General features: G+C 37.1%; 1 pseudogene; it reads left to right on the forward strand.

Annotated features, from left to right (window-relative positions):
* Positions 1-14,459: 14,459 nt before the first annotated feature.
* On the forward strand, positions 14,460-17,102 carry LOC121767062 (annotated as a pseudogene).
* Positions 17,103-18,893: the final 1,791 nt, after the last annotated feature.

Genomic DNA, 18,893 nt, shown 5'->3' on the forward strand with positions numbered 1-18,893 from the left:
CTGATAGGGATCACTCTGCCTACCTCCGTACTGCGGTGGGTTTCTGACAGGTTGCTGCCTCTTGTTATCATATGGAGTCCGATCTCCATCCCATTTCCTCTTTTCTCTGAAATTATGTTGTTGAAGTGGCACTGGTGTAGTATTTGCTACTGTCATCTCCTTAGGCAACGCTTCTTCCACATCTAATGCACAAGCCAAAATCTCAGAATATGAAAGTCCTCTACGACTTGCCACTGCTACTCTTATTTCGTGCTTGAGACCAGCACAGAACTTTTCTGCCATTTTCTCATCTGTATCCACCAACTCGGGAGCATATCGAGTCATTTCACACAGTGCACGGTCGTACTCTGTCACCGTCATATTCCCTTGCTTCAAAGTATGGAATTCAACTACCTTTGCTCGCCTATAGCTCATGGGAACGTACTTATTGTACACCTCTTCCTTGAATATCTCCCAAGTAAGCGCTTCACGGCGTTCAGGGTTCATGGTCCTTAGCTTGGTATCCCACCAAAAATCTGCGGGCCCCGTTAATTGGAAAGTCACACATGCGAGGCGTTCTTTGTCGGTGCACTCCATAAAATCAAATATGCGCTCGAGGGTGCGTATCCAGGTCTCTGCCTTAGACGGCTCTCCCAGTCCATCAAACTGCGGGGGTTTTTGCCTCAAAAAGGTATCAATGTATTGTTTGGGTTGAGGCGGGGGTGGAGGTGGTGGTGGTGATGGTGGTTGTTCTCCCTCTACATTCTGAGGGTCCACGGGATCCTCCTCTCCGCGTCCACGTCCACGTCCGCGCCCACGTCCACGCCCAAGTCCACGTCCACGTCTCGGTGGCATTCTGATTCAAAACGCGTAGATTAATATGATCGCACCAATTGTTAATCACTACATTCTCGTAAATATTTCTCACGCAACCTTTCATATATAACGATTATAGAATACGTATAATAAATCAAGATACTTATGCCCATGTAACACTAACTATCATCACTCAAACTTCCATTCGCACTTTCCAAACGTTTATACTTATTATTTTTCTTTTATCCTTTCGATATTAGAGATTCACTGTGGTTCGCTGTTCCACGTTCATTTAATATGCTCGGAGAAGCAATAATTGAGTTGCTACATACAACTAGAATCGATGATGTAAGGTCTAACGTTCATCCAAAATAGTCCGCAATCACACAAAGAATTCATAAAATCATACTTCAGTATCTACGAGTGATGACTCAAATCATCATGTAAAGGCCACATAATCGAGCATACACAAACAATTATCACCAGACGTCTCAACACATAACAACATCACGTTCCTCAAAATCTCAATAGGAAAAGAACTAGCATGCTTTCACTTAAAGTTCAAATATTTCCCAAAAATATTCACAAGTTTCCACAAAAAATTTTTTTTCGCCAATCTAATTCCACCATGAACAACTAATCATTTCCACTCCCAAAATATTTACCTCAAAATCACTTACAAAAATTTTGGTTACCTCTTTTCAGGTTGAGCGCGATGGTCGGATGTTGAGCCTTTGATACTTTAAAAAAAAATTATTTAATTATTTTGATCTAGGGATACTAATCTAGATCAAGAAGGAAAGAAGACTCTTGGGTCCAGAGCGGAAAGAAAAATTGCTCTGATACCACTCTGTCACGCCCGCATTTTCTACGGATAGAAAGCACGGTTGATCATGACTAGGGGAGGATTAAAGAAGCGGGGAAGAAAAGAGAAAAACATACACATTTGACCAAAAGTTTAATAACTGAATTAACTTTGAAAACGTCATAATATTATCCTAACAATAATACCAACTCTAAGTAAATAAAGTATAGAAAATAAACAATTTTCAAACGAGTTAGACTCTCCACGAATAAACAATTCTAAAGAAAAGGACTCTTAGCGGAAGCGTTCAAGACAAGGAAAATGCCGAGTATGAAGACACGACAAATCCAACATTTATTAATCATGACAAAACAATCCATGAACTCTGCTCAACATCCTCCACGTCCATCGCCGCTCAATCTGCACATTAAGAAAAACAATATGCAGGGCTGAGTACTTGATGCACTCAGTGGACACATGCCAAAACATAGTTTGTCAAGCCATAATCAAGTGACCTTGGGGGTTTTAATTAAAAGAACCCAAGTACACAAAAAGCATTTCACATAAAGTCGGTTGCGCAACCATTTTCCATCCACATCCACCATCACCATATCTGAACATACATGACAAGGAACGTGGCCACGAACCAAGTCACTAGACCGGCCAACTCCAAAGAGATAGCACACGATCTACGGGGTGTACACTAGTCCGAGCAGGGTTTGCGGCCCTACTGGGACCCGAATTCGATTAAACATACATAGCATAGCCACTTCAGATAGGTTCATTCAAAACACAAAGCATGGCAAGACAAACACTTTCCACCTCATTTCACATAAAAAGTATTTAGGACATAGTCCTTATTTAAAAAGAAAGCCCACCTCAACAGCTTAACTCCCCAAACACTTCCTGTTCCAACCGCAACAACGTGCACAAGTTCACCCTTTTTGAAATAATATAATATGCAACAATCAGACTTTGCAAAATAAATTAATTTAAACCATGCATGCATCCTAAGTGTGAGTGCTCAATTTATCCTTCGTTCACATATACTAAAACGGATTTATCAATTAAACACCAAAATCCCAACATAGATAACTCTCGGTCATAACCGATATTAGGCCGTATATAAAATTCCAATACAAAAGTGGCCCACCAAAATTAAAAGAAAAACAAGTACTTAAAAGTATACTCCTTATCACTCCCGTATACACTCACTCTCCTATCACAACACACGTATACACACACATTAATATATTTTCAAATCAACACATAAATTTGGATTATCCAAATTAATTGGTCAAAAGAATAGGTATCTATAACTTTGATATACTCCTTGCCGTAACCCGTCAAAGAATACAAAATAAAAGAAAAGTAAAGGCTATAAATTAATATACTTCCAATTTAAAGCAAAACGGTAGCAAATAAAAGTCAACAACTCCATTTTTTTCCCAAGGTACACGTACTGCCTCCCCTTCCATCTCTTTTTTTTTAAACATAACCTTAAATGTTATAAAACAATAATATACTCCCTATTCCATACATAGTACACGTATAAACCCTTTACTACATACACACCAAAATATGTATAGAACAAATTAATAGTTTGATAATTTACATATGAATTGTAAAGTCTATATGCAAATACGGTTGATCGCGACTAGGGGAGGATGAAAGAAAAATACGGTTGATCGCGACTCGGGTCTAGAGCGGAAAGAAAAATTGCTCTGATACCACTCTGTCACGACCGCATTTTCTAAGGATAGAAAATACGGTTGATCGCGACTAGGGGAGGATGAAAGAAGCGGGGAAGAAAGGGGAAACTGTGGCACAACTGAAGCTTGAACCGAAATAACTCACATAGTATATATCAGAGTGCACGATAAAAACAGTGCAAACTCGACTTTTGCACTGCAGTGGAAGAGTCAAGAGCAGATAACGTTGTGTATGGAGACACGTCGCATCCGAGTACTATTCTATTGAAGGATCGTCATCGTCTATGCTCAACATCGCCCGCCGTCATCACTGCTCAACCTGCACATTTTTAAAACATATGCAGGGCTGAGTACTTGGTGTACTCAGTGGACACGTGCCGAAATATATTTTCATAACAACTGATTTTGTCAAGCCACTCTTTGAGTGAACTCGGGGTTTTAGGAAAAGTCCGAGAACACTAAACATTTTTCTTTTCCTTTTCCTTTTTCAAAAGCGATATTTCGATCTATTTTCCTGGAACATATGCCGTATCTGACAAACCCGATTTCACTATCTCTTGTTCATTCATCAATCCATTCATCATTCATCGTTCCTTTCATCAATTATCATATCTTAACATTCAAGTGCCGGGGAAATGGTTACCTCCCACGGTCACCCATCAATCAATTCCATTCAAGTGCCGGGGAAGTGGTTACCTCCCACGGTCACCCGTCAATCCATTCCATTCAAGTGCCGGGGAAGTGGTTACCTCCCACGGTCACCCATCAATCCATTCCATTCATCATTGCAGTCAGATAGGCATAGTTCCAAAACAAAATATGGCTTGACATAACCTTTTCAACTTTATTTTTTTTCATAACACATTTTTGAAATGTAAATCATTTTTCTATCATCAAAAGCCGTACACATAACTTTCAAACTCAACAAAAGCTACACTTCATAAGCACTCGTAAAGCAACACCTAACGACATATAATAACACCAAGCAAATAACACTTATCATAATACTTCACATTAAATAGCAAGCTCGCACTTAACATCATATCTTAATTAGAAAGCACATATATATACTTTTCATAAAAACTCTAAACATACTTTAAAGAGAAAGTCTTAAAAATACTCAGATCGAAAGCCCACCTCGTTTGCTTAAACAATTCAATATTCACTTAAGGCAAACCCTCGTTCCTTGTGCTCACGTACACACAATAACCCTTCCATCAATTCACATTATCATGTATGTCCTATCGTTCCTTTTATCATTCTCTTAAATTACCCATCCCAACATTCATCAACATAAGGAAAACATGCCATAATATTTCTCAACGTCCCACACATAATCACTTCATAGGATACATTCCTAAAAAATACATGCATCATATAATTCACTCAACTTGGCAACAAGTGATATTTCCACATAACCACGAATCTGGCAGAACTGCGCAGTTGGTTTGTAAAATCACCAAAAATCCATCCGACCTTATATGAAGCTAAAATTTGGTCACAACACAGTAGACACAGTCAAGTTTATCCAGTTAAAATTTCACACCGAAATCATATCATTTGGTTAGTCAAAACAACAATACAACCCTCTGGTCGGAACATAAAAATTCTGGCAGTACTGCGCGGTTCGATTGAAAAATTTACCAAAACTTCATCCGATGTTCAATGAGGTTGAAATTTTCACAACACATAGAAGACACTTTAAATTACATACAGTCAAAAATTCACGTCAAGATAAGGCCATTTGGTCGGTCAAATAGAAAACGAAACTTTCTGGGCGAGAATACAAGTTTCTGGCAGAATTGCGCAGTCAACTTCAAAAATTTGTTAAATATTAATCTTTCGTCAAAAAGGTCTAAAATTCACACAAAACACAGATAACACCTTGAAGTTTACTTAGTTAAAATTTCGTGTCAAAATTAGATCTTTTGATTGGTCAAACACACGTCGGAATCTACTGTCTGAACACCAAAGTTTTCAGGCTTCAAAATTTCGAGATCAGGGTTTCTTCCTCATTCATCCAAACACAAATTTTCATGCTTCCAACACACAATCATGCTTCAAAAGGTTCTCACAGTCATGTTCTCATATATTCACACATCATTCACCAATGATTCATTCAAACTTCACACATATTCATTCAAAATCGCATATTCCCAATTGTTCTCATACAAACACAAATTTCCACCGATTAATTATGCGATCTAAGATTCCTACACTCACTATATGCATGAGGGAATCAAGAACAAGGTTTCAATGGAGAAGATGAGGAAAAGATTCAATTATACCTTCTTGAATCGAAAACCAAGCGGTAGAAGCAAAGATTGATGCGATTCGTCGGGAACTCTTGAAAATCAAACTCCAATGGATGCAAGAACAAGGATTGGAAGAAATTTTGGAGAGGATGAAGAGGGGGCGAAAATCTTGATGGTAGCTCTTTGTTGGTGAAGTAAAAGAATTTGGAGTGGATGGAAGTTATATATAGAGACACAAAAGAGAAACAAAAGCTTGGAATGAAAATTACATTTTTCACAAAAGACAAAAACTCCCATCTTGTCATTTCGAAACGACGACTAATAAATGTGGCCGTCGTTTGGAAAACATGAAATTTCGTTTGGAGTTGAACCGTCGTTCGTAGAACGCGAGCCGTCGTTTGGAAAACGTGCTTGATGTGATGCGGTTCTTGTCAAACTTTTCGTCTTGATTTGATGTCGAAAGTGGATTTGACACGTGGTCTATCCTTTCGTGTAGGTATCGGGAGTAAAAAAAATGTGGTGATCGAGCAAGACCCGGAGGACGGAAGATGGCTGTCCCGGGGCTGCCCGGCACTCGGCACGGCTGCCCGGCGCGAGTCCGTCCCGGCACGACTCTTGTGATGTCTGAAATCGTGTTCTTATTTTATTCTAGCATCGAACTCGTTGTAAAAACACTTTTGGACTTTTATTTGTAGAAAGAACCTCTCAACTAGCTATTAGTTCTTCAATGCTAAAAATAACTTCATTCAGCTGACGACATGATACTTACTTTAAACATATCACTCGATCACAACGCGAGGTAAAAGAGATTAGATACGAATAACAACACTAAAGAGTTGATTTTCCACAAGTTAGAAAAAAAAAGTGGGTGTTACATTCTTTCCCCCTTGAAAAAAATTCGTCCCGAAATTTGCTTACATCCTTCGAATAAAAATATTTCTCCATGAACTTGTAATCCAATTTCCAAGCAACTTCCTCGTATCGCTTAATAATTAATAACTATGGCTGAAATTTTAACACCTCGTGTTCTTGGTTATATCGATGCCTCTAGTTGGTGTATCACTTTTACGCATGTCTGATTATAGAAACTTATTCCCCCGTGTGCATTCGAAAAGCTCAACCTCACCCTTTCCTCCAAGTCTAGTATCGAGAACTCAAAAATTAATCAAGCAGTCTTACTTGGATATGAACTGATTTCGAAATTGTAGCAACACTGCTGAAAGTGTCTTAATCAAAAAGGCTGCAGAATTAATCAAGAAAACAAGAACTACATTTCTAGCTCGACTCTTCTTAATCTCATCCCCAACTTGAGAAAATTGGTTTGAAAACGAAGCAAGAGCTAAGTTCCATTAGACTCAACATCTCCATTGAGAATTACGTGGTTTAAAAGGTTTTAGGTAAACTCATAGAGCTTGAGAATCACTTCTTGTAAGAGCTTGAAAGAACATGTAATAGGATGACACTTAATTATATCTCAATTTCCATTGTAGGCTGCCAAAAAAAATTTGTTCAATTGTCTGATCAAATTTGAAAGATCCAAATGCCAATAACTTATCATTCAAAATGTCAAAGCCTGAAATGATAAGTCGTAGGAGGATTTAGAAACGTAGGCAATTTCCATTAAGCAACATGGATCATGGTTCAACAATATCACCATATAGAATAATGAATTCACCTCAATGGATTCACGAGTTTGTTAAAGACAACTCAAAGTGAATGAAACTTTTCAGAAAAGCAACTAGATCAAACCCGCTACAGAAGAAGAGAACATGATAGCCTTAATTTGGTGTTGCATAAAGAAAATGACTGAGCATGAAACAATATACGTTGTGAAACTGAGCTAACAATAATTTCACCTCAACAAGAAAGAACTTGCCACAGACAGAGTTACGGAATAAAAAGGTGGACAAAAGTTCCAAGAAGAATATTCCATCCTTTGAAGAAACATGCATGGGAGATGTGATCATACTGAAGGTCATAACTGCAAACAACTTTAGGAATGAAGTTCGATGACGAAAACTCATAAGGTCAAAATTTGTCCTTACGAAAGATGGATCAAAGAAGACTACTAATCAAGAATCCAAAGTTACGAAGGCAAGCTCCAACGTTCAAGAACTGAAAGTGAGTCATGACTCGATATAGGAAAAGAAATAATGGGCATTACTTGCGAATTATGAGTCGAACAAGGTCTTAAATAGACAAGGGCTCACCATTAATTGAAAGGTTCCAAAAAATAAAATTCTTATAATCCAAGTACTGTTGATTAAAATCATTCATTCTAGCTACGAAGGTCACACTCTCTCGTTCATCCTTCTGAGGCTGAACATGGTAACATCGTTCTAAGAAACCGTGGATTCCAAGTTGACATTCATCACGTCATTACAACAAAGTAATTGTAGTCAGTCAAAAGCCATATCTTCATAATATTCTTGCAATTATAACAATCATTCTCTTAAAACATTTTAATCATCCGTGTGCTTCTCTGCCTCCAATAAAGGTCGTCTCCATCGTGTCGCCACTTTTAATGAAATTACACGAGATAATGCTATATTGATTTGCATCGCGAGTATGATCTCTTGTCATTGCATAGCTACATCACTTAGCATCAGCTCTTCTTGTTTCGCTCCTTTTTTTTTTTGAAGCTTCATTTCGTCTTCTCTATCATCATCTTCTTGAAATCTTCCTCGTATTTCTTTCGTCCTTATCATTCACGAAGAACGATAGAAAATAGTAAAATGGTTCACACACTAAGCTTGCTTCAACGTTCCGCGCCATTCCAAAGAATAGAAAAAGTTTCATGGTTCACCGGCCTCCATTCGCACTCTCGATCTCCTTGTCTCGTATCTTGGTAATCTAGGAATTTCGCCCCTCTTCCCTTTCTCGTTCGTTTTCTTCGCTCGGGAAAGCGATAGATAAATTTTCAACTTACAACTATGGTTCGCGCACATTCCATCTAGCTTAGTCTTAGGCACTCTAAGTTCACAACACATTTCACCACCTCATAGATCAACAACTATCACATTTAAAGTCATTCAAACTTAGAATATCAACTTTCATCTTTCATGTAAAAACAAACAATCCATCGTCCTCATCAAAACTCGTTCTTTTCTCAAACATTAGCAAATACTCTTCTCAACTCTAAATCAATCCCTCACAGAAAGATTCTACTTCCTCCTTCGTATAAAAATTTTCTCCTCTTTCTTTCTCAAAAATTTTCTCATCGTCCTTTCTCCGAAACTTTCTACTAAAAATTTTCACATAAAAAAAAATATTACCTCTTTCTTGGTTGAGCGTGGCGAAGCGGGATGTTGAGCCTTCCAAATTTAATCTTATTTTAGTCTAGCGAATCGAATCTAGACTAAGAATGAAAAAGACTCTCGGGTGTAGAGCGGAAAGAAAAATTGTTCTGATACCACTCTGTCACGACCGCATTTTTTAAGGATAGAAAATACGGTTGATCGCGACTAGGGGAGGATGAAAGAAGCGGGGAAGAAAGGGGAAACTGTGGCACAACTGAAGCTTGAACCGAAATAACTCACATAGTATATATCAGAGTGCACGATAAAAAGAGTGCAAACTCGACTTTTGCACTGCAGTGGAAGAGTCAAGAGCAGATAACGTTGTGTATGGAGACACGTCGCATCCGAGTACTATTCTATTGAAGGATCTTCATCGTCTATGCTCAACATCGCCCGCTGTCATCACTGCTCAACCTGCACATTTTTAAAACATATGCAGGGCTGAGTACTTGGTGTACTCAGTGGACACGTGCCGAAATATATTTTCATAACAACTGATTTTGTCAAGCCACTCTTTGAGTGAACTCGGGGTTTTAGGAAAAGTTCGAGAACACTAAACATTTTTCTTTTCCTTTTTCAAAAGCGATCTTTCGATCTATTTTCCTGGAACATATGCCGTATCTGACAAACCCGATTTCACTATCTCTTGTTCATTCATCAATCCATTCATCATTCATCGTTCCTTTCATCAATTATCATATCTTAACATTCAAGTACCGGGGAAATGGTTACCTCCCACGGTCACCCATCAATCAATTCCATTAAAGTGCCGGGGAAGTGGTTACCTCCCACGGTCACCCGTCAATCCATTCCATTCAAGTGCCGGGGAAGTGGTTACCTCCCACGGTCACCCATCAATCTATTCCATTCATTGTTGTAGTCAGGTAGGCATAGTTCCAAAACAAAATATGGCTTGACATAACCTTTTCAACTTTATTTTTTTTTCATAACACATTTTTGAAATGTAAATCATTTTTCTATCATCAAAAGCCGTACACATAACTTTCAAACTCAACAAAAGCTACACTTCATAAGCACTCGTAAAGCAACATCTAACGACATATAATAACACCAAGCAAATAACACTTATCATAATACTTCACATTAAATAGCAAGCTCGCACTTAATATCATATCTTAATTAGAAAGCACATATAAATACTTTTCATAAAAACTGTAAACATACTTTAAAGAGTCTTAAAAATACTCAGTTCGAAAGCCCACCTCGTTTGCTTAAACAATTCAATATTCACTTAAGGCAAACCCTCGTTCCTTGTGCTCACGTACACACAATAACCCTTGCCAAACCACAATACAAATCAGCCTTCCATCAATTCACATTATCATGCATGTCCTATCGTTCCTTTTATCATTCTCTTAAATTACCCATCCCAACATTCATCAACATAAGGAAAACATGCCATAATATTTCTCAACGTGCCACACATAATCACGTCATAGGATACATTCCTAAAAAATACATGCATCATATAATTCACTGAACTTGGCAACAAGTGATATTTCCACATAACCACGAATCTGGCAGAACTGCGCAGTTGGTTTATAAAATCACCAAAAATCCATCCGACCTCATATGAAGCTAAAATTTGGTCACAACACAGTAGATACATTCAAGTTCATCCAGTTAAAATTTCACACCGAAATCATATCATTTGGTCAGTCAAAACAACAATGCAACCCTCTGGTCAGAACATAAAAATTCTGGCAGTACTGCGTGGTTCGATTGAAAAATTTACCAAAACTTCATCCGATGTTCAATGAGGCTGAAATTTTCACAAAACATAGAAGACACTTCAAATTACATACAGTCAAAAATTCACATCAAGATAAGGCCATTTGGTCGGTCAAATAGAAAAAGAAACTTTCTGGGCGAGAATACAAGTTTCTGGCAGAATTGCACAGTCAACTTCAAAAATTTATTAAAAATTTATCTCTCGTCAAAAAGGTCTGATATTCACACACAACACAGATAATACCTTGAAGGTTACTCAGTTAAAATTTCGTGTTAAAATTCGATCTTTTGATTGGTCAAACACACGTCGGAATCCACTGTCCGAACACCACAGTTTTCAGGCTTCAAAATTTCGAGATCAGGGTTTCTTATTCATCCAAACACAATTTTTCATGCTTCCAACACACAATCATGCTTCAAAAGGTTCTCACAGTCATGTTCTTATATATTCACACATCATTCACCAATGATTCATTCAAACTTCACACATATTCATTTAAAATCGCATATTCACAATTGTTCTCATACAAACACAAATTTCCACCGATTAATTATGCGATCTAAGATTCCTACACTCACTATATGCATGAAGGAATCAAGAACAAGGTTTCAATGGAGAAGATGAGGAAAAGATTCAATTATACCTTCTTGAATCGAAAACCAAGCGGTAGAAGCAAAGATTGATGCGATTCGTCGGGAACTCTTAAAAATCAAACTCCAATGGATGCAAGAACAAGGATTGGAAGAAATTTTGGAGAGAATGAAGAGGGGGCGAAAATCTTGATGGTAGCTCTTTGTTGGTGAAGTAAAAGAATTTGGAGTGGATGGAAGTTATATATAGAGAGACAAAAGAGAAACAAAAGCATGGAATGAAAATTACATTTTTCACAAAAGACAAAAACTCCCAGATTGTCATTTCGAAACGAAGACTAATAAATGCGGCCGTCGTTTGGAAAACGTGAAATTTCGTTTGGAGTTGAACCGTGGTTCGTAGAACGCGAACCGTCATTTGGAAAACGTGAAATTTCGTTTGGAGTTGAACCGTCGTTCGTAGAACGTGAACCATCGTTTGGAAAACGTGCTTGATGTGATGCGGTTCTTGTCAAACTTTTCGTCTTAATTTGATGTCGAAAGTGGATTTGACACGTGGTCCATCCTTTCGTGTAGGTATCGGGAGTAAAAAAAATGTGGTGATCGAGCAAGACCCGGAGGACGGAAGATGGCTGTCCCGGGGCTGCCCGGCACTCGGCACGGCTGCCCGGCGCGAGTCCGTCCCGGCACGACTCTTGTGATGTCCGAAATCGTGTTCTTATTTTATTCTAGCATCGAACTCGTTGTAAAAACGCTTTTGGACTTTTATTTGTAGAAAGAACCTCTCAACTAGCTATTAGTTCTTCAATGCTAAAAGAACTTCATTCAGCTGACGACATGATACTTACTTTAAACATATCACTCGATCACAACGCGAGGTAAAAGAGATTAGATACGAATAACAACACTAAAGAGTCAATTTTCCACAAGTTAGAAAAAAAAAGTGGGTGTTACATACATAGAAGGGATTTATAATAAATGTGATGTATATTAAATTCAACCCGGCCTACTTATATTTTTCTTTTGTTTCTTGAACTTTGTTTATAGTTTGGCGTTTTTATATATTAAATTAAGTGAAAGATATGCATTAAAATCCTACTAGTCACGAATAAATATATTATTTTCATACGGTTAATTTTTACCGTGAATTATCCAAGTTTATAAATTCAAAATATTATTCTCGATTCTCACATAAAATGTGATTTTCATATTAATCCATGAACACAAATAAAGTGATGTAATTATGTTATGACTATGAAAAAAAAATACACTAGAACATTTAGTGTCTTAATACCTTCATAAATAACTTTATAGCGCCTAAATTAACACTTTATTAAGCCATGACGTGTAGTTTCTTCATAGCCTCCAATAAATATAGTATAAATTCTCAATTGATCCTTGATTAACACTCTCCTTTTCATTAGCCGTTGCATATCTGCTATTCTTTCTACATCGTTGGGTCGAAGACTTGAAGCACAACGACAGAAGCTTGATTCTGGCCGTATTCATGGGCCGGCGGTGGGGTCGGTCGGCCCCCCTCGACCCCAATCGCCGTTCATTCCTAGATCTTGTTATATGTCTTGGCCATATTAAAATACTAATTTTGTTAATAATTAATGGTTAATTAATCTCATTTTGACTTGATGAATGAGTTAAATATGGATTGACTTGATGAACATGTTAAATATGAATTGAAATATATAGGTTAGGACCAGAAGCGAAGACACTTAATTGATTATTATTTTATAGGACAAAATATGTTTTTTTAATATACGAGCTTAATTTAGGACTTTTAAATACAAGTACTCTACTAATTATTAATGTATAGGATAAAATATATTTTTTAATATACGGGCCTAATTTTAGACTTTAAAATAAAAGTACTCTACCTAATTGACAAAATCTATTAATGTATAGGACAAAATATGTTTTTTTAATATACGAGCCTAATTTTGGACTTTAAAATACAAGTACTCTACTAATTGTTAATGTATAGGATAAAAATGTTTTTGTTAATATAGGAGCCTAATTTTAGACTTTAAAATACAAGTACTCTATCTAATTGACAAAATTTATTAATGTATAGGACAAAATATATTCTTTTAATATACAAGCCTAATTTTAGACTTTAAAATACAAGTACTCTACCTAATGGACAAAATCTTTAAACTGTGGATCAAAACATCTTTTTAAATAAATATGCGAGACAAAATTTAAACTTTATTCAAACTAAATAAATAATAAGTCTAATATTGTGTCGCATTTTTACGAAAAATTGAAAGTATTGAAACAACTTTACAAATGTTGTGCGTGAATTAGTCAAATGTAGTGAACTTAATACCTAATGACCTATAAATACAATAAATTTTGCCAGCCATAACCTAAAGTCATAAAAGAAAATACAAACTGAGACTCGTTCAGTTTCCCTTATATGGCCTGGTGGGCCCACGTAATTGGATCTTTTTTCAAGTGTTCAGTGTTGGAGAATTGCGGCTGGTTAGGGGCTTTAGGTGTTAATATGTGTTTTTTAATTAAATGGTTGCTGAAGAAAATACCCCCGCCTATTATTGAGAAGAAGGAATATTTTTTTAGTCCACGAACTTTGTCAATGTATCATTTTAGATCCGTGAACTTTAAAAATATCATTTGAAGTCTGTCAACTATGAGTTAATATTAATCGAAATATTTTTTTACTATTTTCAAGTTTTTTGGATGAAAATACCCTCAATACCGGGTGCATATTTTTAATAAACTTATCACATACCCATATTTTTTTATACATATTTTTACTACTCCCTCCGTCCCTGAAATTTTGTCACATTTCATTTTCTGCACTCGTTTTGAACAAATGATACTTCCTCCGTCCGCAAAATGCTGTCCATGTTTTGAGAAATGTAAAGAAAAGTGAGTGAAAGAAGTTAGTGGAATGTAGGTCCATATTTATATATTGAATTTATAATAGAATGTGAGTGTAATGAGTTAGTGGAATATGAGAACCATTTACCAAAAAAGTAAAATAATAGCAAAGCGGACAACATCACGGATGGGCCAAAATGGAAAAACTGGAAAACGTTTCACGGACGGAGGGAATAATAAATAATTAATGAAGAAAGGGTAAAGTAAGATAGAGAATAATGTAGATAAGACTCTCTTCTACGTTATTCTCTCTCTTACTTTATCATATATCTACTTTAGCTATTTATTATCATTTACAAAAACCATATGAGTATGTGATAGGTTAATTAAAAATATGATTGAGGGTATTTTCATCCAAAAAACTTGAAAATAGTAAAAAAGTGATATTAACTCACAGTTGACGGACCTCATATTATATTTTTAAAGTTCATGGATCTAAAATAATATAAAAAAAAGATGTCCCTCCATAGAATATTAGGTCTCCCTATGATTCTCACCTAGCAGAGGCGCCGCTACTACACACAACCCCAAACTTCTACTCCATTAGCCAAGAGCTTTTCTAGGGATTTTCAGATATAAAACAATGAAGCTGATCACAAGAATTCTACCAGAATTAACGGTAAAATTGGTGAGGAAATTAGCAACAAGCAAGTGATACTCAACAACTATGTCAAAACATCTGTGAAAGAATCCGATATGTCGCTGAGAACTTCCAAAATTCAGATCAAAATTCCCAGCGGTTGCGACGACGCCGTTTTGGTGAAGAATCTCTACTTATCCATCGATCCTTTTATTCTTGGCCTCATGAAGAATCAGGAACTCGATTCACCTTCTTTCACGCTGGATTCAGTAAGTTTAGTTTTTATTCTGTAAGTTTAGTTTTTTTAAGTTAAATTTTTCTTGTTGAAATTAATTTTTCTTCTGGTTGGAATAGAATTTGTTATACATGTCTTGATTTAAATTGGGGCCCTTAATTTTTTATTTTATTAAAAAAATAGACTTATAATACAATATTGTGTAGATGATCTCATTGGAATATAACAGTAGTATTTTTTCGTTTGATGAATAGTTTGAGATTTTGGGGAGAAAAATATAAACTGTATCTTTCTATTGATAAAATGTTTGCTATGTCTTTTTGATGTTTCTGCAGAGGTCTGGTTTGATGAATAGTGTGAGATTTTGGGGAAAGAAATAAAAAATGTTATCTTTCCATTGATGCAATGTTGGTTGCATCTTTTTGTGTTTGTTGACCTTTTTCTGGTGACAGCCTATTTATGGATTTGGAGAGTCGAAAGTACTGGATTCGTCTCATCCAATTTCAAGACGGGCGAGCTAGTTTGGGGGTTTACTGGCTGGGAGGAGTATAGCCTTATTAAAGATCCAAACCAATTGTTTAAGGTTCAAGATAAAGATTTGCCCCTCTCTTATTATACAGGGATTCTTGGTGAGTTTCTCGAGCCCCTTGTGATTATTGACTTCAAATTTCACGCTTGATTCATGCTTCCTAGTGATATTTGTCTGATCTAGAACTAGTTGTTTGTGATTCTGCAGAAGTTATGTATGCAGTTAAACTGTTAACGAAAACGAGCTGTTGATGAACTATATAAGCTTGAATTAATAGATTGGGAAATGCTGGATTTGTAACGTTTATCTTGATAGTTTCTGAAAAACAACAGTAGGAGATGTACGAACTTGAGACTGAAAATCAACGTGTTTCGCGTTATCATTTTAGGCATGCCTGCCATGACAGCTTATGTTGGGTTTTTCAAGTTTTGCTCTCCCAAAAAGGGTCTACTGCATCCGGAGCTGTTGGTCAGCTCGTTGGTCAGTTTGCAAAGATCGCAGGGTGTTACGTTGTTGGGAGTGCGGGGAACAAAGAAAAGGTCAGAATCTAATGGCTTATCGAAAACTTATTAGATTGTTGGCTAGATTGGTTGTCGATTTATGTGCTATTTTTCTTCTGTGGCAAGTTTATGTTTCACATTAGATGAACAAGTTGGCTTTTGCATTGATGAAGGTCGATCTCTTGAAGAACAAATTCGGGTTTGACGAAGCATTCAACTATAAAGAAGAGCAAGACTATAATGCAGCGTTGAAGAGGTTCTATCATTGCTATAAAAATGTGTATACTTATTTAACATTGAAGAATAGTTAGTAATTTAACACACAATACACATATTTATGTTCTTATATAACAAAAGAATCCTTTTGTATTCAACACAAATTTCATAAAAACTAGCAAAAAACCGCGAAGTTTGGTAAATCAGCTGAGAAAACCACCAAGTATGGATCAGTTCACAATCATCCCACGACTGTGGATAACAAATCCAAATATATAATTTTTTTGGTTAGTTTTTTGATAGAATTTGACCAAATTTTATAGTGTTTTCGGCAATTTATCGTTATGTAGATAATACTCACAAATTTGTGTTGTTGTTAATTAGGTACTTCCCCGATGGCATCGACATCTACTTTGACAACGTGGGAGGGAAGATGCTCGAAGCGGTGCTAAACAACATGAGACTCAACGGTCGTGTTGCACTTTGTGGGATGATCTCCCAATACAACAGCCTTGAGCAGCCCGAAGGCGTCCACAACTTGATTAACGCAATAGTAAAATGGGTCCGTATGGAAGGATTTTTCACTAGCGACCATTACCATCTCTACCCCAAGTTCCTGGAGATGGTTGTGCTTCTAATCAAGGAAGAGAAGATCACATACGTCGAAGACATAGCCGAAGGCATTGGAAGCGCGCTTGGGGCTCTCTTTGGCTTATACTCCGGTCGCAACGTAGGGAAGCTGTTGGTGGTGGTTGCTCGTGAGTAATTCTGTTTTTACCATCGGAAACAAGGAAGGACTTAAATAAGGCTATAATCATGAATTATAAATATATGAACATGAATTTGATGTATTGTTATTAATTTAAACAGGTAGCACCTCCAATCCTCCATTTCTTATTTATCTCTTCCCTTCACTATTCATGGCTCTCATTATTTCATTTTCTATTTAATATATTTATTATAAAACTTAGTCAAAATACGAGATTTATGAATTTTAACTTCCATAGACGTCTCTGGTAGGGATATCAATCGGGTCGGCCCAGCGGGTTTCAGGCCAACCTTGCCCGAGTTATGGGTCACTCAGGCTAATCAAGTAGTGGTTTTTTTCAGGTTATAGAAGTTCAACCCTAACCCTAAAAACTCGGGTTTCGGGCTAGCCCAACGGGTTAATCGGTTTGCTACTGATAAATTTAACATGTGATCAATCAAATAATGTTGAAAATTAGTTATATTTATAAAATGTAAAACATTTAATAATATTGAATTTGAGATATATGCTTAAATTCAAACATAAACACTATTAAATACTATTGATATTTATGCAAAATAAAACATAAACAAAAAGAAATTTCAAAGCATATTTAAGAATTTTAAATGTTCTTCTTAGTGAATTTGAAGTTTCCAATTTATTTTATCTATTATTATATTAATAAAATTTAGTATATAATTTATATATTTAATATAAAGTTGAAAGTTATTTTTTTTAGTTATCTATATTATAAAATAATCAATGAAGTGTTGAATTAGGAGTCAAACAAATCGGGCCAACCCTAATTTACCCCCGGGTGAAGCTGTTGCATGCATAGGTGTGAGCTGACGTGTGTATGCAACGTAGGAGGTGATGCATGCACCTAGTCATGCTAGTAGGATACAAATGAAATAAAGAGCACGAGATATATCCGGATTGGCGTGTGGAGGAAGTGTGGTTGGCATGTGGAGGAAATGATAACCGAATGATGAGCTGGAGATAGCAGTATATAAGCATGAGGGACCACATTTCTGAAGTCTGTCAATTGAGTGATTGTCATGGGCTAGGATCGTTGATCCGAGGCAGTGTCTGTTACTTCATTCCTCTGTTATTCCTTTTGAGTGTAATCTTTCGCTTTCATTCTGTTCTTAACAATAAAGCTCATCTTATCGCATCTGGGTTACGTTAAAATTGCTGTGTGTGTTCTATTTTGAGAGTTCACTCCACGATTGCGGCTGGGTACTTAACAAGTGGTATCTAGAGCCTTCGATTTCCGGACAATGTCGCCGCATACGCGTCTGTCGGAAGCAGAGAGGGTGATGATGGAAGCGGTTGATCGGAAGGTGGAGGAGATGCTGAGTCAGGTGGTGGAGAAGCAAGCGCGGACGGACGGAAAGATTGAGGAGATTTTGCAAGCTATCTCTGCACTCAACAAAGGGAAGGCGAATGAAACGCAGGATGGGGGGTTTCAGGATGAGTTGGGAAGATCTACTCGATACGAGTTCCCTAAGTTTGACGGCGACGGATTTGAGGGGTGGTTAATGCGCGCCGAGTTCTTCTTTGAGGTAGCTAAGGTGACGGATCGGGAAAGGGTGCGTGTGGCAGCTATCCATCTGGAGGGGAAGGCGCTCCAGTGGCATCGTGGTTACATGACCTTGCAAGGACCCGCAGCTTACGACTGGAATTCCTACATAGTGGCGTTAGGCGCTCGATTTGGGGTGCAAGCATATGATGATCCCTTGGCGGAGCTCCGGAACCTACGACAAACGGGCACATTGCAGGCTTATATGGATGCCTTCGACGAAATCTGTCCGCGGACGGGAATACGCGAGGATCAAGCTTTGAGTCTGTTCCTTTCCGGCTTAGTGGCAGAGCTTGAGATGCCGGTCCGTATGTTTAAACCGAAAGGACTTGCTGAAGCCTATTCTCTGGCTAAATTGCAGGACATTACAGTGAAGGC

This window comes from Salvia splendens, chromosome 15, assembly GCF_004379255.2.
Source record: "Salvia splendens isolate huo1 chromosome 15, SspV2, whole genome shotgun sequence".
NCBI lineage: Eukaryota > Viridiplantae > Streptophyta > Magnoliopsida > Lamiales > Lamiaceae > Salvia > Salvia splendens.